The 24115-nt window shown below is 35.7% G+C and overlaps 1 protein-coding gene across 4 annotated transcripts in view; it reads right to left on the reverse strand.

Moving 5' to 3' along the window:
• Positions 1-24115, reverse strand: part of SNTG1 (syntrophin gamma 1) — a 922421-nt gene that overhangs the window by 295861 nt on the left and 602445 nt on the right. The gene's annotated exons all lie outside the window — the stretch shown is intronic.

Below are 24115 nucleotides of genomic sequence, written 5' to 3' on the forward strand. Positions count from 1 at the left end.
TGAAGGATATTGATCCATAGTTTTAATTTGTTTACTGTCTCTGGTTTTGGTATCAGAATAATAAGTTTAGAAAATGAAATGTTATGTATTACCTCTGCTTCTCTTTTCTGGAGGGAGATCTTATAGAATTTTTATTAATTATTCTTTAGTAGAGTTCTCCAACAAGACCACCTGAGACCTGAGATTCCTTTTTATGGAGTTCTTTCATTACAGGAAATTCCATTTCCTTAATTATCAAATAATCAGTTGCACATGGCCTGTGTTGTTTGAAGAATTAGCCAACTTCATCTAATTTGTTAAATTTACGTGTGTAGAGTTGCTCATAGTACAGTCCCATCTACTGTGTCGCATTTTGGTAATTCTCACCATATTTCAAACTTTTTCTTTACTATTATGTCTATTATGGTGAACTGTAATCAGTCTTTGATGTTATGGTTGTAATTGTTTTGGGGAACCACAAACCATGCCCATATAAACAGCAAAGTTAATCAATAAATATTGTGTATGTTCTGACGGTTCTACCACGTAGCTGTTCCTCCATCTCTCTCCTTCTCTTGGGGCTTCTCTATTCCTTGAGATACAATTATATTGAAATTAAAACGATTAGTAACTCTACAATGACCTCTCAGTGTTCAAGTGAAAGGAAGAGTTGCATATCTCTCAATTTAAATCAAACACCAGAAATGAGTAAGCTTAGTGAGGAAGTTATGTTGAAAGCCAAGATAGGCCAAAAGCTAAGCCTGTTGCATCAAACTGTTAGCCAAGTTATGAATGCAAAGGAAAATTTCTGGAAGGAAATTAAAAGTGCCACTCCAATGAACACACAAGTGATCATAAAGTGAAACAACCTTATTGCTGATATGTAAAAAGTTTTAATGGTCTAGATAGAATATCAAACCAGCCACAATATTCCCTTAAGCCAAAACCTAATCCACAGCAAGACCATAACTCTCTTCAATTCTGTGAGGGCTGAGAGAGGTGAGGAAGCTGCAGAAAAAAAGTCTGAAGCAGAAGTTGGTTCATGTGGTATGAGGAAAGTAACCGTCTCTATAACACAAATGCAAGATGAGGAAGAAAGTGCTGATGTAGAAGCTGCAGCAAGTTATCCAGAAGGTCTAGTGAAGTTCATGCTTGAAGGTAGCTACACTAAACAACAGATTTTCAATGCAGATGAAACTGCCTTATATTGAAAGAAGATGCCATCTAGGACTTTCATAGCTAGAGAGGAGGTATCAATGCCTCGCTCAAAGCTTCAAAGGACAGGCCGATTCTTTTGTTAAGGTCTAATGTAGCTATTGACTTTAAGTTGAAACCAATGCTCATGTATCATTCCAAAAATCCTAGGGACCTTCAGAATAATGCTAAATCTACTCCATCTGTGTTCTAGAAATGGAACAACAAAGTCTGGATTATAGCACATCTGCTTACAAAATGGTTTATCAAATGTTTTAAGCCCACTGTTGAGATTTATTGCTTAGAAAAAAAAAAAAAGATTCCTTTCAAAATATTACCGCTCATTTACAATATACCTGGTCACCCATGAGCTCTGATGGAAAACAATGAGATTAATATTGTTCACATGCCTGCTAACACAGCATCCATTCTGCAGGCCATGGATCAAGGAGTTGTTTAGACTTTCAAGGCTTATTATTTAAGAAATACATTTTGTAAGGCTGTATTTTCCATAGATGGTGAATCCCCTGATGGATCTGGGCAAAGTAAATTGAAAACCTTCCAAAAAGGATTAACCATTCTAGATGGCACTAAGAATGTGATTTTTGATTCTTGGGAAGAGGTCAAACCATCAACATTAACAAGAGTTTGAAAGAAGTTGATTCCAACTTCCATGGATGACTTTGACGGGTTTGAGACTTCAGTGGAGGTAGTAATGGCAGACGTGGTGGAAATAGCAAGAGAACTAAAATTAAAGTGGAGCCCAAAGATGTGACTGAATGGCTGCAATCTCATGTTAAAACATAAATAGATGAAGAGTTGCTTCTTATGGATGAGCAAAGAAAATGGTTTCTTGAAATGGAATCTATTCCTAGTGAAAATGCTGTGAATATTGTTGAAATGACAACACAAGATATAGAATATTACATAAACTTAGTAAATAAAGTAGTGGCAGGGTTGAGAAGACTGACTCCTATTTTGAAAGAAATTCTACTGTGGGTAAAATGCTATCAAATAGCATCACATGCTATTGAGAACTCATGCATGAAAGGAAGAGTCAATCGATGCAGCAAACTTCATTGGTGTCTAAAGAAATTGCCCCAGCCACCCAACCCTGAGCAACCACCATCCTAATCAGTCAGTGGCCATCAACATTAAGACAAGAACTTCCACCAGCAAAAAATTATGACTTGTTGAAAATTCAAATGATGGTTAACATTTTTAAGCAATAAAGTATTTTTTAACAATGGTACGTACATTGTTTTTAACACTATTGCACACTTAACAGACTACAGTATAGTGTAAACATAACTTTTATACACAGTGGAAAGCCAAAAATTTCATTTGATTAGCTTTACTGTGATATTCACTTTATTGTGGTAATCTGGAACTGAATCCAAATCTTCAGTCTATTTTCTTTGCCAGTCTCACTGGGGGTTGTCAATTTTATTGATCTTTTCTAAAAAAACAGGTTTTTGTTACATTTATTTCCTCTCCTGATTTTTCCTCAATTCATTTTCTTTCTGTTTTTATTTCATTGATTTCTGTTCTTTATTATTTCCTTCATTCAACTTGCTTTTTATTTATTTTGCTCTTGTTTTTCTAGGTCTTCTGCATGAAAGCTTTTATTATTGACCCAAGATTTTCTTCTTTTCTAATGTATGCATCTAATGTTATTTCTCTCTCAATACTACTTTTGCAGAATCCCACACATATGCTGTATTTTCATTCAATTCAATGTATTTTTAAATCTCTCTTGAGACATTTTATTTGACTCATTATTGTTTAGAATTATATTGATTAATTTCCAAGTGTTTGGCAATTATCTTCTTTCTGTTTTTGATTTCTAGTTTGATTCAATTATACTGAAAGAACACACTTTGTATTTCAATTCTTTTAAAATTTTTGACATATGTTTTATGTCTCCCAGTGTGCTCTATCTTGATAAATGTTCTGTTCTCTGTTCATGCTTTAAACACATACATAATATGCTCTATGTTTTGTAAATGTTCATTAGATCTGGACTGAGTTCAAATATATTGTTGAGTTGGACTATCAATTTTTGAGAGAGGATGTCAAAGTATCCAAATATAACTATGGATTTCTCTATTTCTCCTTTCATTTCTATCACTCTTTGATTCATGTATTATGTGGTTCTGTTGTTTGGTTCATACACATTAAAGATTGCTATATATTTCTGATAAGTTGATTCTTTTGTTATTATGTAATGTATTCCTTTGCCCCTGATTATTTTCTTTGCTCCAAGGTCCACTCAATCTGATATTACTATCGACTTTATCTGAGGTATGCTTTTTCCAATTAAAAGTTTCATTAATGGTATATCTTTATATCTTTTTTCATAATTTTATTTTCAACTTATTTATATCATTTTACTCAATATAAGTCTTGTAGAGAGCATAGCATGGACTTATATATATATTCTTAAATTCACACTTATAATCTCTACCTTTTAATTTATAAGTTTGGACCAATAAAATATAACTATGTTTAATTTAATCTAATAATTGGTATGTTAATTCTGGCATTTTATTTTATTTTGTATTGTCTCTGTTCTCACTGTTCTCTCTGTTCTTCATTTCTCCCCTCCCTTTTGCTGATTTCCTGTAGATATGTGTATGTTTTTTAGAATTACACTTTGATTTATCTATAGTGCTTTTTGAGTGTTTCTCTGTATAACATATTTAGTGCTTGTGCCCTAAGTAGGCAGTGCATTGGGTATATGTAATATCACTGTCTCCTGGTGCCAATATTTTACCAGTACAAAGGAGATGAAGAAAACCTATCCTCATTTATGTCCCTTTACCTTGTTTTATGTCTAATATAATTGCCTTTAATATGTCCTCTACAACCACTGAGAACCACATTAGACAGTGCTACAATTCTTGCTTGAAACTTCATTCATCATTTAGAAAACTCAATAGAAGGAAAATGTATTGTATTTCCCATATTTTTACTCTTCCCATTGTTCTTTCTTTCTTTGTGTAATTTCAGTTTATTTCCTCTTCATTTACTTTCTGCTTATAAAGTTCTTTTTAGTCATTCTTTAGAATATTTCTGTTGGTAACAATTTTTCTTAGTTTCCTTGCTTCTGATAATGTATCAGTTTCTCCTTGATTCCTGAAGGATATTTTTGACATACATAGAAATCTGCATTAACATTCCTTCTTTTCAGCCATTGGAAAATACTTTGCCACCTTCTTCTAGGGGAAAATCTGCTGTCATTTGCAGTAGATTGTTTCCTCCCTATTTCTAAAGTGTTAACTTTTTCCTTTATGCTTTTAAGATTTTTTTTTTGTCTTTAGTTTTCAGAATTTGCCAAGTTTTCAGAATTTACCAAGATGCCAAGAATTTGAAAATTTTTGTCTTTAGTTTTCAGAATTTGCCAGAATTTGACAGGGTTTCTTGGGTTTATCCTTTTGAGATCTGCCCCACTTCTTGAATGTGTAGCGTTATATCTTTTACAAAATTGGGGGGATGTTCAGTGGCTATTTCTTCAAGCACTCTTTGGACTCTGAACTCTTTCTCTTTTCCTGGGACTCTGATGAAATAAATATTAGACCTTTTGTTAGAGTCCCATGGGACCCATAGTTTTGTTTTGTTTTGTTTTGTTTTAAATCCAATTTCTCTCTTTTGTTCAGAAAGGGTAATTTCTATTTTACTATCTTCAAGTTAATTAATGTTTTCTTTATCTTCTCCATTCTGCTGTTGAGCCCATCCATTGAGTTTTTATCTCAATTGTATTTCCAGTTCTACAGTTTATATTTTTTTATAAGACTTTCTATTTTCTCATTTGTTTCAACCCTGTTTGTAATAAACATGAAACAATTTTATGACAGCTACTTTATAATACTTGTTAGATAATTATAACATCTGTATCATTTCAGGTTTGGCATCTGTTGATTGTCTTTTCTCATTCAAGGTGAGAATCTCCTTGTTACAGCTGGTTATAGGTGGAATTCCAGCCACTCTCCAGGCTTCCATTGACAAGACCATGGCTGGAGGTACAGGAATGCCTCATTACTGCTCCCTGAGAGTTCTCAGCTGACACTATGGTGAAGGGGGGCTCAATGGCTGAAGTGAAAATCCTGACTTTCCACAAGGCCTCCTCTTGTACCTCTCCAGTGGGATGTGGAGGGAAAAAAAAAACAACAACATATTTTTAAACATCAAATTTCTCTGTGATACAAAACAGAAGAAATCAGTTCTAAGGGAGAAAAATAGTAAATATGCCATTAACAAAAATGACAATTTTAATAAAAAATTTCACTCTTTATTATGCTAAGTCATGTAGGATAGCAATTACATAAATTATATGGGCCTTGTTTTCACAGTATGACTTATTTCATTTCACCTGGTTTGTGTGATTCTTCATTTCAAAAACAATCCAAATGTTAGGCTATCAATCTCTACTCAATCTTGTTGAAGTATTATGTATTTAATTAAAATAAGGTTATATGGAAGCAATATAGCCTTTATAAATCTATGATCTTTAGAATATCCCTAGGCTCTTTTTCATCAATATCATATTAAGAACACCTTGGTTTGAAGCAATAATAATAAAACTCCTTTGCATTTAAAAATCATTCATTCACTCACAAAACATTTCTGTTGAGGTGACAAGTTTTGTTTTCTAACTTTATCCAGAAAGGCCACTGCCGAAACTGTTCAAATTGTTCATCCAGGATAATCATTCAAAATCATAGGCAAAGCAAACTAGAGAAAGGAAATAAATATCCAGATCAGTAGTTTGTTCACTGTTTTAGGAATCCAATTATGACCTCAGATAAGGTTTTGGAACTGAGACAAACACAAGTAAATAGTTGAAAAACAGAAAATGAGAAGAAGGGAACCAACTTTTATTTTTCACCTCTAGCAGCCTCCAAGGTAATGCAATCTCATTTAACGCTGTCACAGTGAATTATGTAAATTAGATGTTCTCTCTTTTTCACTCATGGGAAGCAAGATTCAGAGAAGGTAATTAACTTGCATAGGGTCACCAAAGCTAGCAAGTGGTGAGGCTGAGATTACAAGCCAGGTCTGCTTGATTTCAAAACCAATAGATTTCCACTATAAAACATACACAAACACACACACACACACACACACACACACACACACACAAAACTAATCTAAGATCTGGAATTCCTTTGAGTCAGATATACTAAAATCTTTCTCCAGGATAACATACAAAAAATGAGAGATAAACAAAAAATAATGCCAAAGCATAACCAGGGTGATAAGGGAAGAGGAAAAAATTTCTTAGTTGTCAGAATGATAATTGTCAATCTAGGGATAAGGAGGCTCTGCACAAGCAGTGGCCCTGATTGCATTCATCCTGGGCTTGTGGCTGGCAGGACCTAGGCAAGGTGAGAAGTGGCATTATAATAGTGTGTAAGCATGAAAAACATTTCTACTACCCAAAGGGCTATAGTAGAAAACTTGTCTTTTTGAATTTGGCTCTGGATGAAAGAATTAACAACTAATTCTCCTGAGAATTTGTATATATTATTGTCCCACAGGTGGGTTTTAAATGAGGTTCACACTATCTGTGTGGCCTCAAATCCCAATACAGAATTTAGCTTAAAGGGTAACTCATTGCTAGTATCCTTGGGCACCTGGCAAAAGCAAGTGCAAATGCAAATTCTGTATTTGTGATACATTATAAAGCTGAACCCCAAGAAATACCCACAGAGTGCCAAAAAACTTGAGCTCACAGTGAAAAATCACAGGAGGAAATAGAGCACAATGAATGAGTCAGCAGAATAACAAACCAACAAACAAGGAACAAATAACATATTATAATCTACAAACACTGCAGGTACTAGAATTCCAAGCACACCACATAGATAGGATTCTTAATATGATTACTATAACAGGAAGAGATATCAAATATATGACAGTGATATAAAATATTATGTGGCAAAAGCAAAATGGGATCAAATAAAACTTTTAGAAGCAAAAAAACATAATTGCCAGGATCAGAATTTCAATAAGTAAACAACAGAGTGAATCTAACCAGAGAGAGAGAGTTAGTGAAGTAAAGGAACACTGAAGGAGTAACTGTCAGTGCTCCAGAGAGACAAACAGTAAAATATAAGAAAATAAGAGAATGAAGAATCAAGGGAGGTAATCTAACATCTATCTAAAAAATATGACCAAAGAGAAAGAATAAAGAAATTGAGAAAGATGCATACTTTAAAAAAATAATTGCTGATAATTCTTCAGAATTGAAAAAAAATCATAAATCCTTGTATTCAAGAGTCCCTATGACTCCAAAGCAAAGTAAATAAAAAAGAAATCTTCATAGGTACATCAGAATGAAACTGGAGATCCCCACAGACAGGGATTCCTAAACCTTCAAAGCATGGAAGAAGGGACAGATTCCCTACAAAGAAAGCATAATTAGATAGATGGCAGACTTTCCAAAACTCCAAACTCAGAGTAGGGGGAGCAAAATAAAGAAAAATGTCAACCTTCTTAGAAGATGAAGAAAAAAATTAACACTAAAAATATCTATCATTTATCCATCTATTTACCATCTATATACATACACATATATGATCCATATATGTGCATAAAGATTAAGGATAGATTTATAGTATTTATATGTAGTAAATAAAGAAAATTAACAGGATTATAAACAAAAAAAAATGCAAATCAGTTTTTCTCTATGGGAGGGGGAGAAAGGTACCAGTGAGGGGAGCACTGGGGGTATGAGTATCATTCTACTTCTTAAGCTGATGTTGGGCACAAGTGACCAAATCCTTCTTGCTTTTCAAATACAAATTATATGTTATAAAAATTAATTTATGTAAGTATGGTATATATTTTGTATATAAAAGGTTATAAATAAGAACAATATAACTGATAAGCAAATTAAATAAGCATTGTTGTTTTAATAAGCCAATTTCAGTTCCTGTTTTTTAAAATTATAGATCTGACCTACATTCTTAGTTAAGCTTTGGAAATATTATACCATACTTTGATACCTTAAAATGATAGTAGATAGTCATCTTTCCACAGTTGCCATTTTGAAAAAAATCAAATCTATAACACATTGCAAGAATGGCTAATGTGCACCTTTAGACTCTTAATTTAAAATTAACAAGATGTTTGATCCCATTTACAATTGAACCCAAAACCATAAGATACCTAGGAATAAATCTAACTGAAGAGGCAAAGAATCTGAACTCAGAAAACTATAGAGTACTCATGAAAGAAATTGAGGAAAACACAAAGAAATGGAGAAACAAAACAAAAAAAGAAATGGAAAATGTTCCAGGCTCATGGATTAGAAGAATAAATATTGTGAAAATGTCTATGCTACCTAAAGCAATCTACACATTTAATGCAATACTTATCAAAATATCACCAACTTTTTTCAAAGAAATGGAACAAATAATCCTAAAATTTGTATGGAACCAGAAAAGACCCCGAATAGCAAGAGGAATGTTGAAAAAGAAAAGCAAAGCTGGTGGCATCACAATTCTGGACTTCAAGCTCTATTACAAAGCTGTCATCATCAAGACTGTATGGTACTGGCACAAAAACAGACACATAGATCAATGGAATAGAAGAGAGAGCCCAGAAATGGACCCTCAACTCTATAGTCAACTAATCTTTGACAAAGCAGGAAAGAATGTCCAATGGAAAAAAGACAGTCTCTTCAACAAATGGTGTTGGGAAAATTGAACAGCCACATGCAGAAGAATGAAACTGGACCATTTCCTTACACCACACACAAAAATAGACTCAAAATGGTTGAAAGACCTAAATGTGAGACAGGCGTCCATCAAAATCCTAAAGGAGAACACAGGCAGCAACCTCTTCGTCCTCACCTGCAGCAACTTCTTCCTAGAAACATCGCCAAAGGCAAGGGAAGCAAGGGCAAAAAGGAACTATTGGGACTTCATCAAAATAAAAAGCTTTTGCACAGCAAAGGAAACAGTCAACAAAACTAAAAGACAACCAACAGAATGGGAGAAGATATTTGCAAATGACATATCAGATAAAGGGCTAGTACCCCAAATCTATAAAGAACTTATCAAACTCAACACCCAAAGAACAAATAATCCAATCAAGAAATGGGCAGAAGACATGAACAGACATTTCTGCAAAGAAGACATCCAAATGGCCAACAGACACATGAAAAAGTACTCAACATCACTGGTCATCAGGGGAATACAAATCAAAACCTCAATGAGATACCACCTCACACCAGTCAGAGTGGCTAAAATTGAGAAGCCAGGAAATGACAGATGTTGGCAAGGATGTGGAGAAAGGGGAACCCTCCTACACTGTTGGTGGGAATGCAAGCTGGTACAGCCACTCTGGAAAACAGTATGGAGGTTCCTCAAAAAGTTGAAAGTAGAGCTTCCGAATGACCCAGCAATTGCACTACTGGGTATTCACCACAAAGATACAAATGTGATCCAAAGGGGCACATGCACTCCAATGTTTATAGAAGCAATGTCCACAATAGCCAAACTATGGAAAGAGCCTAGATGTCCATCAACAGATGAATAGATAAAGAAGATGTACAATGGAATATTATGCAGCCATCAAAAAATGAATTCTTGCCATTTGCAAGGACTTGGATGGAACTAGAGGGTATTATGCTAGGTGAAATAAGTCAATCAGAGAAAGACAAGTATCATATGATCTCACAGATATGAGGAATTTGAGAAACAAGACAGAGGATCATAGGGGAAGGGAGGGAAAAATGAAACAAGATGAAACCAGAGAGGGAGACAAACCATAAGAGACTCTTAATCTCAGGAAACAAACTGAGGGTTGCTGGAGTGGAGAGGGGTGGGAGGGATGGGGTGGCTGGGTGATGGACATTGGGGAGGGTAGGTACTATCATGAGCACTGGGAATTGTGTAAGACTGATGAATCACAGACCTATACTCCTGAAACAAATAATATATTATATGTTAATAAAAAAATAAAATTAACAAGATGCTTATATTTGCCATATTTACAAATACTCTCTTGTTTTCTAGATAATGATTTAGGTATTATTTTTGCTGAAGCACTTGTGAGTTACAGACATCTTGACATTTCACCCCTAAATTTTCCTACATATTTTTTCTAAGAACAAGGACATGTTCTTTTTCCAAATGTATCTTTCCAATATCATCAACACTCCCAATTTAAAACTGCCACCATAATATCATCTAATATATGGTCCATATTTAAATGTCTAGTTTTGAAGGTCAGGACTTTGTATGTCCTTCTATTATAAAATCATGGCTATATAAAGCATAATTGTTTACCTATGACTATTTTTTAATTTTGAGAAATATTCAAACCCCCCTTTTCCTAATCTTACTTGGAATGGCTGTCTCCCCAAAAAAGAACAGGTCAAAAAGGAGGAACGGAAATAATATACCCTCCATTGTTTCATTCATACACATAAAATTTAAAAATGGTCAGAATTACACTAATAGCTTCTGTGTTAATTTTACTTATCAATGACCCCTTTTACCTGTAAAACTGACTTGAAAAAATCATGCATTTACTTAGATCAAATTTTATAGCATGTTCTAATAAGTAATTATTGGCATTCAAGACTACTTTTAAAAGTTTGAAAAATAGGGGCCCTTGAAGGGCCCAGTTGATTAAGCCTCCGACTTTTGGGTTCAGCTCAGGTCCTGATCTCAGGGTCAAGAGATCCAGCCCCAGATTGGGCTCCATGCTTGGTGCAGAGTCTGCTTGGGATTCCCTCTCCCTCTCCATCTGCCTCTCTCGCTCATGCTCTCTCTCTCTAAAATAAATAAATCTTAAAAAAAAAAAAGTGAAAATAAAAATTAAAAAATAAAAGTTTGAAAAATAGAATGTATATGTTACGTGTTTGTGTGTGCACAGATTCTGATCTCTGCATTGAATGGCTCTTTGATGTGGGAAAAAAAAAAAATTATCTGAGGCTACACACATCTGTCCTAGGTGACCTAATAAAATCTACCACCAGTGAGCACACCATCTAATCTAGCTGCAATCTCTCTTCTGATCAAATTTTCCACAGGTAATGAAACTCACCCAGACTGCTCTGCATCCTGTCACATCCCCTGTGGGAGTTAGCACTGACTCCAAGGTTAAAGGCAGCTGTTAACTTCTCTGAATGTTACCTTCAGGAAATTATGGTTTTGCTAGGGAGATTACTAATTGCATGTTTCTCCCACAAGCACAAATAAAGAAAGTTGTTTTGTTTTGTTGATTCTAAATTCTAATGATGCCCATTAGAACTCTGCTAAGGTACTGATTACAGTAGCACCCCCACCCCCTGACTTCTGCCTTACCCAAGGTTTTGCTTTCTGCAGTTTCAGTTACCCAGGATCAACTGCGGTCAGAAAGCAAGTGGTCTTCCTTCTGATGTGCCATCAGAAGGTCAATAGCAGCCTACTACTATATCACATGCCTCTGTCCTTCACCTCACTTCATCTCATCACATACGCATTTGATCATCCCACATCATCACAAAAAGAAGGGTGAGTGGAGTATAATAAGATATTTTGAGAGAGAGAGAGAGAGACCACATCTGCATAACTTTTATTACAGGATATAGTTAGAATTATTCTACTTTATCAGTTGTTAATCTCTTGCTGTGCCCAATTTATAAATTAAACTTCATCATAAGTATGTATGTATAGGAAAAAACACTTGATACTATCTATGGTTTCAGGCATCTTCTGGGGCTCTTGGACTGTTTCCCTCATGGATCAGGGGAGAGGGGCTACTTGATATTGATTCTATATCACTATCTGGTATTTCTACCATATATGGGATTTAATGTCCAAGACTTTCTTACCTTCTGCTGGCTACACGTTTGAAACTGTCATCTTCATAATGAAATATGTAGCTATCACATATTGATTTTAGCCTCAATGGCTTTCTGAACATTTTTTGTCAACATTTAAAACTATCATAGGCTAAATTGATCTTCTTTCAGGGCAACATTGGAGGGGATAATATCACTAGGTCAGCCACAGCCATCTCTAACTTAAGAGCGGTAGATCTTTCAGAGGATGATAGGGACTGAATGATTTCTGAGCACAAGGGAAGATGATAACTTTCTTTTATGTTAACTGAACCTTCAACATATCTATCTGACAACCACTACGTATTATTCTGATCAGCAGTCACTGTCCTATCTGCATCTAAAGGTCTTGAGTAATTGCTGTTGGCATTTTTCTACTGTTTCCAAATTATCACAGATGGAATAGGCCTTAACTGATATGAACTCAATGCTAAAACTTCAATCATATAATCTCTGAACAAATCATAGAATGTTCCAGAAAAGTAGCAAATACAAAGCCCTGGGACAAAAATCTAGCATGTTTGCTGGTAGAAGTCACAGTAATTGCATTAGATATCTGAGCTTTACTTCTTTGTCACTGATAATTGAAAATGTTTCCAAACTTTCCAAATGATCAACATTTTGTTGAACTTTATGCATGTAACTAGAATAAAAGTGTCATTTGCAAAGGTGCCTTTCCTTTGCCCCAGTCTGTGGCTCAGTTCTGTTGTAAACTTTAAAACTCCCTGAACAGGGAATGATGACATGGGTTTAAGCCCCTATCTGATGAGAGTGATTACTCTGTCATTTTCATTACAAAGCTCATACTGATAGCATTTCAGGAGCTCAGCTCCACCTTAGTTTGCTGATAAAGTTCACCAGGCTATGGTGTTTTCATCCTGACCTGTGGCCTATGTGGTGTTCCCCATACTCCCCTCCTCCCTCAAATTCCACACCCCATTCCTAAAGTAAAGGTTCTGTCTTAGCTCAGGCTGTTGTAGCAAAATACCATATACAGAATGGACTGAACGACAGACATTTATTTTCTCACAGTCCTGGAAACTGGAAGTCCATGATCAGAGTGCCAGCCAGAAGGGTTGAATTCTGGTGAAGGCCTACTTCCTGGCTTACAAATGGCCGCCTTCTTGCTGTACCTCCACATGGGGAGAAGAGGAAGTCGTCCTCTTTTTGTAAGGGTGTTTATCCCATCATGGGGCTCCATCTTCATCACCTCATCTAACCTAATTACATCCCAAAGGTCTCACCATTTGGGGTGAGGCTTTAACCTATGAAACTTGGGGATGAACATACACCCAGTCCTTAATAGACTTCCCTTCATCATCCCAATCCAGTGTCTTTCCTGCCTTCTCATGGAGGCACCTCCTCACACACTTACCATGAATTTTCTATTCCCGCATTGTCCAACCAGAGCTTCATAACATTGCCCCCAGATTTCATTTGTCTGGAGTCTCCACCTAATATCTGCTGTGCCCTAAGAATTCTCTCCTAACTTTTCCACTAACTTAAGGAGACTAAGTGTCAACAATGTTTCAGTTGTTACACACAGATGTGACTTTATTCTCTCAAAAGTTAGATGAATATCTCAGCCCAGATACTCCACCCTCCAAACTTATCTTAAGTGAAAAGTCAAGCTACCTTTGTGGAGAGATCACAAAGACCATACATTGTGAAGGTCACATTCAAAGAGGGACTGGTTTTCAACAGAGAGGTGTCTAAGGGCCTTTGGCAGTGGGAGGTTTTAAAAAGCAGAGTTTTCCCAGAGAACAACTGTTTAAGTCTGAGAGCGTAAGGCACTACATTCTTTTTCATAGATTGGTTTCCCCCAGATGTAGATATAGAGGGTAGAATTTCATTTGGGATGGGTCCCAGGAAATGCTCTCAAATGAAGGAAAGGGATTTGGAGAGCAGAAGGAAATGAGGCCAATGCAAGGAGTGTTTTCAAGTGGGTTACTGCTCTGTGTAGATGGTTCTGTCCTACTGGGAATTGGAATGTCCCTCAAAGTACCCACTCAAAATTGAAGAAGCTGGTGCTCACCCTCCAGCTCTTTTTGGTCACTGGTTGAGGGCTGCCTCTGGGGGAGGCAATTCCCAGCATTTTCCCCTGCCCGGTGCACAGGTACTGCACTCCCACAGATGGAGAACGCCCTGAGCCCGAGAGTGGCCAGTGGCTGGGAAAGGAACCACCATTGTGTAGGAAGCAGTGCACCATAAGAATATGGGCAGGTCCCTGTAGCACTGGCAGTCTCCTCCACCTTCTGGGAGGATCCACCAAGGGGTGGGACGAACATATAGACCTGAAATGTTGCTGTGTCCTTAAAGATAGGGACTAGTGACCCCTTATTTTGGGATTTCTGAAAGACAGTGGCTGAGAGCACTCTAGACCCTGCTGGTGCCTACAAAGGTGCACGTAGGGTATACCTGTTTAGTAGCTGCAACTGCTTTCAGAAGAAAAGGCCTGGGACCTCATGAGTTCCAGTGATTTTGTGAGAGAGAAAATGGGTTACCTAAGTAGCAGTAGCAACCACATGTTTTCCTGTCCAAATTCATTTGGCCTAGTAGTGAGGTATGTATTGGAAAGGATATGGGGTCTGTTTGTAACAGTGTGCCAAGGGGGGAATGGGGCTTCCCTCCTAGGGTTCTTCCACTAGAAAGTTTTTTTTTTCTTTTTTAACCTATTGATGTCATGGATTGTATTAATTGATTTTTGAATGATGAACCAGACTTGCATACCTGAGAAATCCCATTTGGTCTTGGTGTACAATTCTTTGTGACATATTAAACCATTGATTTTATAGTGACTATTGATACAGTTAGAGTAATGGCTACCATATTTGTTATTGTTTCAATTTATTGCCCTGTTTTTTATTTTATTTTTGTCTTTCACTCTTTTTCTGCCCTTTGTTGTTTAAATTAAGTATTTTGTATGATTTTGTTTTCTCTCCTTTCTTAGCATATCAGTCATAGTTCCTTTTATACTTTTTTTAGTAGTTCGCCAAAAGTTTGTAATATATACCTGCAGGTAATCCAAATCCACGTTCAAATAACACTACACTGTTTTACAGGTAGTATGAGTACCTTATAATAACCAAATAATGCTGATGCTGCTCTCTCTTCCCTTGTCTAATTTCTGTCAGTCATTTCACTTGTAATATGCATACTTAAGCATATATAGTATTCATAAACATAGATAATCAAAAACATTTTTGCTGTTATTATTTTGAACAAACTATTATCTTCTATGCCAATTAAGAATTAAAAAAAAGAAAGGTTTTATTTTTTTCACTTATTTATTCTTTGTTACTCGTCCTTTCTTTATAAAGATCCATGTTTTTTGGGCGCCTGGGTGGCTCAGTTGGTTAAGCGACTGCCTTCGGCTCAGGTCATGATCCTGGAGTCCCGGGATCGAGTCCCGCATCGGGCTCCCTGTTGAGCAGGGAGTCTGCTTCTCCCTCTGACCCTCCTCCCTCTCATGCTCTCTGTCTCTCATTCTCTCTCTCTTAAATAAATAAAATCTTTAAAAAAAAAATAAAAAATAAAAAAAATAAAAAAATAAAAAAATAAAAAATAAAAAGATCCATGTTTTTGACCTATATTATTTTCCTTCTCCCTAAAGAGCTTCTTTTAGTATTTCTTGAAAGGCAGATTTACTGCCAACAAATTCCTTCAGTTTTTGTTTGAGAAATTCTTTGTTTCTCCTCCACCTCTGAAGAATAATTTTGCAGGGTACAGAATTCTAGGTTGGAGACTTTTTCCTCTCAACACTTTAAATATTTCACTCCACTCTCTTCCTGTTTGTGTGCTTTATAAGGGGAAGACAGTTGTAAATCTGATCTCTGTTCTATAGGCGAGGTGTGTTTTTCCTTCTGGCTTTTTTAGTATTTTTTCTTTATCTTTGCTTTTATGTAATTTACATGCTTAGGTGTAGGTTTTTAGCATTTATTCTGCTGCTGTTCTCTAAGATTTCTGCATCCGTGGTTTGGTGCCTGATATCAATTTGGGGAAATTCTCAGTCATCATTGTTTCAAATATTTCTTCCTTTTTCTCTTTCTTCTCTTTCTGATATTCCCGTTGTACATGTGTTACACCTTTTGTAGCTGTCCCACAGTCCTTGGATATTCTGTTCTGTTTTTTCAGTCTTTGTCCTCTTAATTTTTCAGGTTTTGAGGCTTCCATTGATAAATCCTCTAGCTCAGAGATTCTGTCCTCTGCTGTGTCCAGCCTACTAATGAGCCCATCAAAAGCATTCATCATTTCTGTTAGCATGTTTTTATCTCTAGAATTTTTTTAGTTCCTTCTTCTGGTTTCTAGCTCTCTGCTTACATTACCTATGTCTTTCCTCATGCTGTCTCTTTTATGCTGTAGAGACATTAGTGTATTAACCACAGTCATTTTCAATTTCTGATCTGATAATTCCAGCATCTCTGACATGTCTGGTTCTGATGTTTGTTCTGTTTCTTCAAAATTGGTGTGTGTTTTTTGTAATTTTTCTTGGTATTCCTTGTAATATTTTCTTGGTAGCTTCCCATGAAGTACTAGGTAAAAGGAACTACTGTCAATAGGCCTTTAATAATGTGGTGGTGTAGTGTCGGGGGAGGAGAAGAGTTCTAGAGTCCTATGATTAGGTCTCAGTCTTTTGATAATCTTCTCAGTTTATTCCTACCCCCTTGAGTTGGACAGGATGGCTAGAGTGCACTGGAGTTGGCACTGGAGTTGGGTATTTCCCTTCCTCAGGTCAGTTAGGGTCTGAAAACACCCAAGTAGTTTAGGCTCTGATTAACTAGCTTCCCCTGAGGGCAGGCGTTGGCAAGAAGAACAGAGTGCTCTGGCTTATTTCAAAATGGTTCCATCTCTCCCTCCCGCTCAGGGGACACCTGAGGGGATTTTCTCTAATTTTTACTGTGAGAAACTGGTCAAACTCTTGAATGCAAATTTCATACCATTGTGGGGGCCCCTATGACTGGGTCCCCCTGGAGTTTTTAATTCTCAGATTGCCCACACTGAGTGGCTAGCAATTCTTCAATTACTGTTCTGGTCTTCCTACCCTGGTTCCCACTGTCTGCTTTTGAGTCTTTGCTCTGGTTAGCAGCAACTCTCTGTATTCAACTCTCTGTCTCTCCAATCCTGAGGGCAGAGGTTTGCCCTGTTTTTTGTCTTATGAATCCAAGAAGAGTTGGTGATTTTTCAGTCTGTTCGACTTTATATTTTTGAGGAAGGAGTAGTGACTTACTTCCAAGCTCCTTAAAAGCAGAACCGGAAACCAGAAGTCCCCTTGCATTTTTAACTCTCAGACTTGTCCACACTGAGCCTCCAGCAATTCAATTATAGTTCTGGCTTTCCTACCCTTGTACTGGTGACCACAGTGGTTTCTGTGCATGGGCCTCTGACGTGGTAAGCTGTGACTCCCTGTATTTGCCTGTCTTATCTAACCAGTCTTGGGGGCAGCAGTTTGCCCTGTGTCCTCCCCTCTCTTATGGATCCAAGGAGAGCTGAAGATTTTCCAGTCTGTTCAGATTTTACTTGTTATGACTGAGTTGTGACTTCCAAGCTCCTATATGTAGAACCAGAAACTGAAAATCCCTTATTTATTTCTTTACTGAAGGCATAAATGAATACAAATCCATTTTCTGAATGTACCAGAATTCATTCATCATTTCACAATTTGTTTTAGTTCACAACTTGCATATTCTTGTGCAAGTCTTTTTGTGAACATTTGTTTTCATTATTCTTGGGGAAATCCCAAGGAGAAGGATTTTTTTTTAGTTTAGGGTGGGTTTATGTTTAACTTTATAAGAAACTGCCAAATAGTTTTCCAAAGTTGTTGCTCAATTGGTACAATAATGCATGAGATTTCTAAATGAACCACATCTTTGCCAAGTCTTTTTTTAAGCCATTATAATGGGTGTGAAGTTGTGTATTATGGCATTTTAATCTGATCTGCAATTTCTTGATGACTGGATAAATTAGAACATCTTTTTATGCTCTCCTTAGTGAGTTGCATATCTTACTTTGTGGTCTTTTCTCAGTTGTTGTTATTTGTTTTCTTTAATTGGGTAGTTTGTTTTTTAATTTGTGATAGTTCTTTATATAGAATAGACACAAGCCTTATGTCAAATGGGAATATTTTCCCCTAATCTGGGGTTTGCCATTTCATTTTCTTAAAAAGGATTTTTTAAAGTTCAATTTTTAAAAAAATCTGATGAAGTTCACATTACCATTCTTTTTTATTTTATTAGTATTGTTTCATCCTAAAAAATCTTTGTCTACCCTTGAACACAAAACCGTTTTCCTATGTTTTTTTTTTTTTTTTTCCAGGAATATATTTGTTTTAGTTTTACATTTTCAGTAAGATCAATCTCAAAATATTTGTAATTCATATAAAGTAGGAGTCAGGTGTAATCTTACTTTTCTCATATATTTATTGAGATGTTCTAGCATTATTTATTGAAAGGATTTTTATTCCCCTTTGAACTGGTTTGACAACTGACCAGTGGCATTAAAGAAGATGGGGGGAATAGGAAGCACCAAGAATTCTTTTTTCTACCTAGACAGTTGCACTGGTAGAATTTGTCTGGTGTAATTATTTTTGGATTCTAGAGTCTATTGTAAAGATTGCAACTTTCAGAAGTTTTGGATGGTAAATCACGGCTAATTTAGGTCAATTTCTGCTCTCAGAACTGTGGCAACTACCCATCCCCCCACCAGCCCAGTGACAAACACCTGTGTACCTGTTCCTGGAGAAGCTTACACTTGGCTTATTGGAAACAGGGTAGGCAATGGGGACTCTACTCCAAATATTGGGGATCCAAGTTCTGATCACTGATATCTACTTTTGATTGCAGAGGTGTAGAGACAGCAAACTGCCATTGTTGCAACCCCCACGGGCTGAAGCAACTTCCAGGGGATTTAAAGAGCCAGAGCCTTCCTTTCCCTTCATTTCTCCCTATTTCCTCTTCTGGGAGTCAAACACTTAAAAATTAAGATACTCAAAAGAAACTGTATGTATATATGGGGAAATTTACAAAGTCACAATGCATGCTCAGGGGAAGACATAGGCTCAGGCAAGATCTGAGAAGACCTCAAGTTGACACTTTAGGCCAAACCCTGGCATAGAGATGACCTACAAAAATTAAAGACTAAAAAACAAAAGCTGCAAACCCTGGGGAAAGGGAAGAATTTGATTTCCAGAGTGACCACATTGTAAGAGTCAAATGTCCAATTTTCAACAAAAAAAATCACAAGGCATACAAACAGGACAGTATATCCTATTCAAAGGCTAGCATTCTTCTCTAGTGCACATGGTACACTTTCTAGGATATATCATATGTTAGGCCACAAATTAAGTCTTAGAGTTTAGAAGGTAGATATCACACAAAGTATCTTCTCTGACCACAACAGGTTGAAGTTAGAAATCACTAAGAGAAGGCAAAGTGAAAACTCACAAATTTCTGGAAATTAAGATACTTTTAAGCACCAAATAGGAAAGGGAGAAATCACAAGGGAAAATAGAACATATCAGAGATGAATGAAAATGAAAGTATATCAAAATGTTGAGATGCAGGGAAAGCAGTGCCAAGAAGGAACCTTTAGTTATAGAAGTTTACATTAAAAAAAAAGATCTCAAACCAACAACCTAACTTAACCACTTAAGAAAATAGAAAAAGAAAAAAACATACTAAACATAAAGCTAGCAGAAGGAAGGAAATAATAATGATTAGAACTGAGATAATAAAAGAGAGAATAGAAAAGCAATGGAGAAAATCAATGAAATAAATGTGTTCTTTGAAAAGGTTAACAAAATCATAACTGTTTACCTAGATTGGCTAAGATAAAAAGAATATTAAATACTAAAGAAATGATTAAAATCAGAAAAAAAAGGTGAGGACATTACTACCAACTTGATAGAAATTTTAAAAAATCCAAAGAGAGAATGAAGAATTAACTCGATAGCCTTGATGAAATGGACAAATTCCTAAAGACACAAAACCTACTCACACCGAACCATGAAGAAATAGAAAATTTGAACAGATATAACACTAGTAAAGAGATTAAATCAGTAATCAAAAACCTTCCAACAAAGAAAAATCTTGAATCTGTTAATTTCACTAGTCAATTCTTCCAAACATTTAAAGAAGAAATAATACCAATTCTTCTCAAACTCTTACAAAAAACTAAGAGGAGGGAAAACATCCTAACTTACCCATTGAGGATAATATTACCTTGATACCAAAATCAGAAAAAGACTATAAGAAAAGAAACTATTATGACCCTTACGAACTTTGATGCAAAAATCCTCAACAAAATACTAGCAAACGGAACTCAGCAGCATATTAAAAATATTATATATCATGACCAAGTGGGATTTATTCCTGGAATACAAAGATGATACAATATATGAGATTCAATATACCATATTAACAGAATGAAGGAAACACACACATAATCTTATCAATTGATGCAGAAAAAGCATTTGGCAAATTCAACACCCTTTTAACAGTCAAAAATCTTAGAAGAAAACTACCTCAAAATAATAAAGGCCCTATATGAAAAACCTACAGGTAAGACTGGACTCAGAGGTGGACTTAAAGCTTTCTCTCTAAGATCAAAAGTAAGGATGCCTACTTTCACCACCTCTATTAAACATAGTAATAGAAGTCTTAGACAGAGAAACTGGGCAAGAAAAAGATATAAAAGATAACCAAATTGGAAGGAAAAAAGTAAAATTATCTCTGTTCACAGATGACATGATTTTATATACAGAAAACCTAAAGATTATACACATACATCACACACACACACACACAGAGCCATTAGAACTAAAAAAAAAAAAAATTCAGCAAAGTAGCAAGATACAAAAAGAATACACAAAAATCCGTTGAATAAAGAAAAGAAAATTAAGAAAACAACTCCATTTACAATAGCATATAAATAATAAAAAAAGCGGGATTAACTAACAAGAAGGTGAAAGACATTCACTAAAAACCGCAATACATTACCAAAAGAAATTAAAGACATAAATAAATGAAAAGACATCCTGCATTCATGGATTAGAAGGCTCACTACTATTGAAATGGCAATATTATCCAAAGCTAGCTACTAATTCATAATGTCATTTTTTATGAAAATAGAAAAATCCATCCTAAAATTTATATGGAATCTCAAGGAGCTCTATGTAGCCAAAACATTCTTGAGAAAGAACAAAGCTGGATGGTACACGCTTCCTGATTGCAACATTTACCACAAAGCTAAGGTAATCAAAACAGTATGGTACTGACATAAAAACAGACAGACTTATAGAGAGAGCTCAGAAATAAACCCTTAAATACATGGTCAAATGATTTCTGACAAGGGTACCAAGATGAAATGGTGTCAGAAAAACTGGATACCCACCCACAAAAGAATGAAGCTGGACCTAACACCATACGCAAAAATTAATTCGAAATAAATCAATATACATGATGGACATGGAAGAACTGAAACTAGGAACTCTTAGAAGAAAATATAGGGGAAAATCTTCATGACATTGGATCTGGCAATGATTTCTTACATATAACACCAAAAGTACAGTCAACAAAAGAAAAATAAATAAACTGAACTTCATCAAAATTAAAATCTGTGCATCAAAGGAAACAACAGAATAAAAAGGCAACCCATATGTTGGGAGAAAATTATTTGCAAATCACATATCTGATAAGAGATCAAACGAAAAAACTGCCACAGAATTACCATTTCATCCAGCAATTCCACTTCTGGGAACATACACAAAAGAATGAAAAACAATGACTCATATATCTGTGCTCCCATGTTCATATTAGGATTATTCCAAAGGGCCAAAAGGTGAAAACAACCCAGATGTACACTGTTGGATGGATGGATGAACAAGATAAACAAAATATGGTATATACATGGGGATAGAATATTATTCAGTCTTATAAAGGAAGGAAATTCTGATACATGCTACAACATGGCTGAATCTTGAAGAATTATACTAAATGAAATAAACCGACCCAAAAGGATGAAGAGTGTGTGATCCACTTACGAGTCAATTAATAGAGACAAAGTAGAATAGAGGTTATCAAGGGCTGAGGGGAGTATTACTTAATAGGCACAGAGTTTTAGTATGGGATGATGAAAATTCTGGATATGGATAGCAGTGATAGGTTCACAGCAATGTGAATATGATCAATGTCACTGAACAGTACACTTAAATATGGTTAAAAAGGTAAATTTGGGGGCGCCTGGTGGCTCAGTCTGTTAAGCGGCTGCCTTCGGCTCAGGTCATGGTCCTAGGGTCTTGGGATCAAGCCCCGCATCCGGCTCCCTGCCCAGCAGACAGCCTGCTTCTCCCTCTCCATCTGCCTGCCACTCTGCCTGCTTGTGCTCTCTCTCTCTCTGTCAAATAAATAAATAAAATCTTAAAAAATAAATAAATAAAATGGTAAATTTTATGTTATGTATAGTTTACCACAATAAAAAAAGCCATTGGCCATGTAAGTGTGGGTCTGTTTCTGGACTCTATAATGTTCCATTTGATTCATGTGCCTGTACTTGTGACAATATCACATTGTATTCATTTTGGCAACTTACAGTGAGTTCTGAAATTAGGAAGTATAAACACTCCAACTTTGTTCTACTTATTAAAGATTGTTTGGGCTGTACTGAGTCTTTGTATTTCCATGTAAATCTTAGAATCAACTTGCCATGGTCTACAAAAATATTTTGGGGATTTTAATTGATATTGGGTGTTTAGGAAGATTTGAAAACTTAATATTTAGTTACATTTCTCCATTTACTTGTTTATTTTCATTTCATTTATCACAGTTTTATAGTTTTCAAGGTAAAAACTTTGTACATATTTTGTTAAATTTATTCCTGAATGTATTATCTCTTCAATGTATTGTGGATTCCGTTTTTATTTTGTTTGTTGCAAATTATGGAAATACAATTAACTTTGGACATTGTCCTTATTTCCAGCAACCTAATTTGTATGTTACTCTATTTTTTGTAGATTACTTAGGGGTTTCTATGTACACCAACATGACATCTAAAATAGAGCTGTTTACCTCTTCTTTCCCAACTGTTATGCCATTTATATCCATTTCCTGACTTACTGTACAACCAAAACAATATTGAGTAAAAATGAAGCAAGTGATGATCCTTGACTTGTTTACAGCCTCAGAGAGTATCTTCAATATAAACTATAATGTTAGTGGAAGTGTTCATTAGAGGCTTATTGAATTAAGGGAGTTCCATGCTATCCAGACTTTGCTGAAAGTATTTCTTATAAATGACTGTCAAATTTTGTCAATTGTTTTTTTATATTTGTTGGTTTTATCATAGGATTTTTCTCCTTAATTCTGTCAAGTTCTTCCCAGTGTTCTATTCAAAAGAGAGAGTGGGTTTTTGTGTATTAACTATTTTGACAGCATAGTTTAAAATCAGTTAACATTATTTCAGTATTGATAGACTGAATTTTACAAATTACAACACTTTACTTATCTAGAATTTGTGTAATATATTCATTACAGAGAGTTATATGTATGAATCATATTGCTTCACTGAAAAGAGAGAGAGAGAGGAGAGAAGAAGGAGGAGAAGGAGGAAGAGGGAAGGAAGGAAGGGAAGAAGTAAAAGAAAGAAAGAAGGATGAAAGAAAGAAGAAAGAAAGAAAGAAAGAGAGAGAGAAAGAAAGAAAGAGAAAGAAGAAAGAAGAAAGAAAGAAAGAAAAGAAAAGAAAGAAAGAAAGAAAAAGAAAGAAAGAAAGAAAGAAAGAAAGAAAGAAAGAAAGAAAGAAAGAAAGAAAGAAAGAAAGAAAGAAAAAAAGGAAGAAAGGAAGGAAGAAGGAAGGAAGGAAAAAAAGGAGAGAAAGTGACCATTGACTGCTATTCTTTTATTAACTAAAAGGAAGAATGGGCACTCCATAGGAACAATTTAATCAGCTTTGACAGCCAGACCCATGATTCAGGGTGATTTAAATGGTCTGTGACAAAAGAATAGTTAACGGTCTGCAAAATGTCCATTATCTTTAGTTAGCAAGGGCCTATTGATTTAGGACCTGGTGTGAGTCCCATAGGATGTTGGTGAAAAGTGAGGTGGAAACTCCAG

This window comes from Halichoerus grypus, chromosome 5 (genome assembly GCF_964656455.1).
Source record: "Halichoerus grypus chromosome 5, mHalGry1.hap1.1, whole genome shotgun sequence".
Lineage (NCBI taxonomy): Eukaryota > Metazoa > Chordata > Mammalia > Carnivora > Phocidae > Halichoerus > Halichoerus grypus.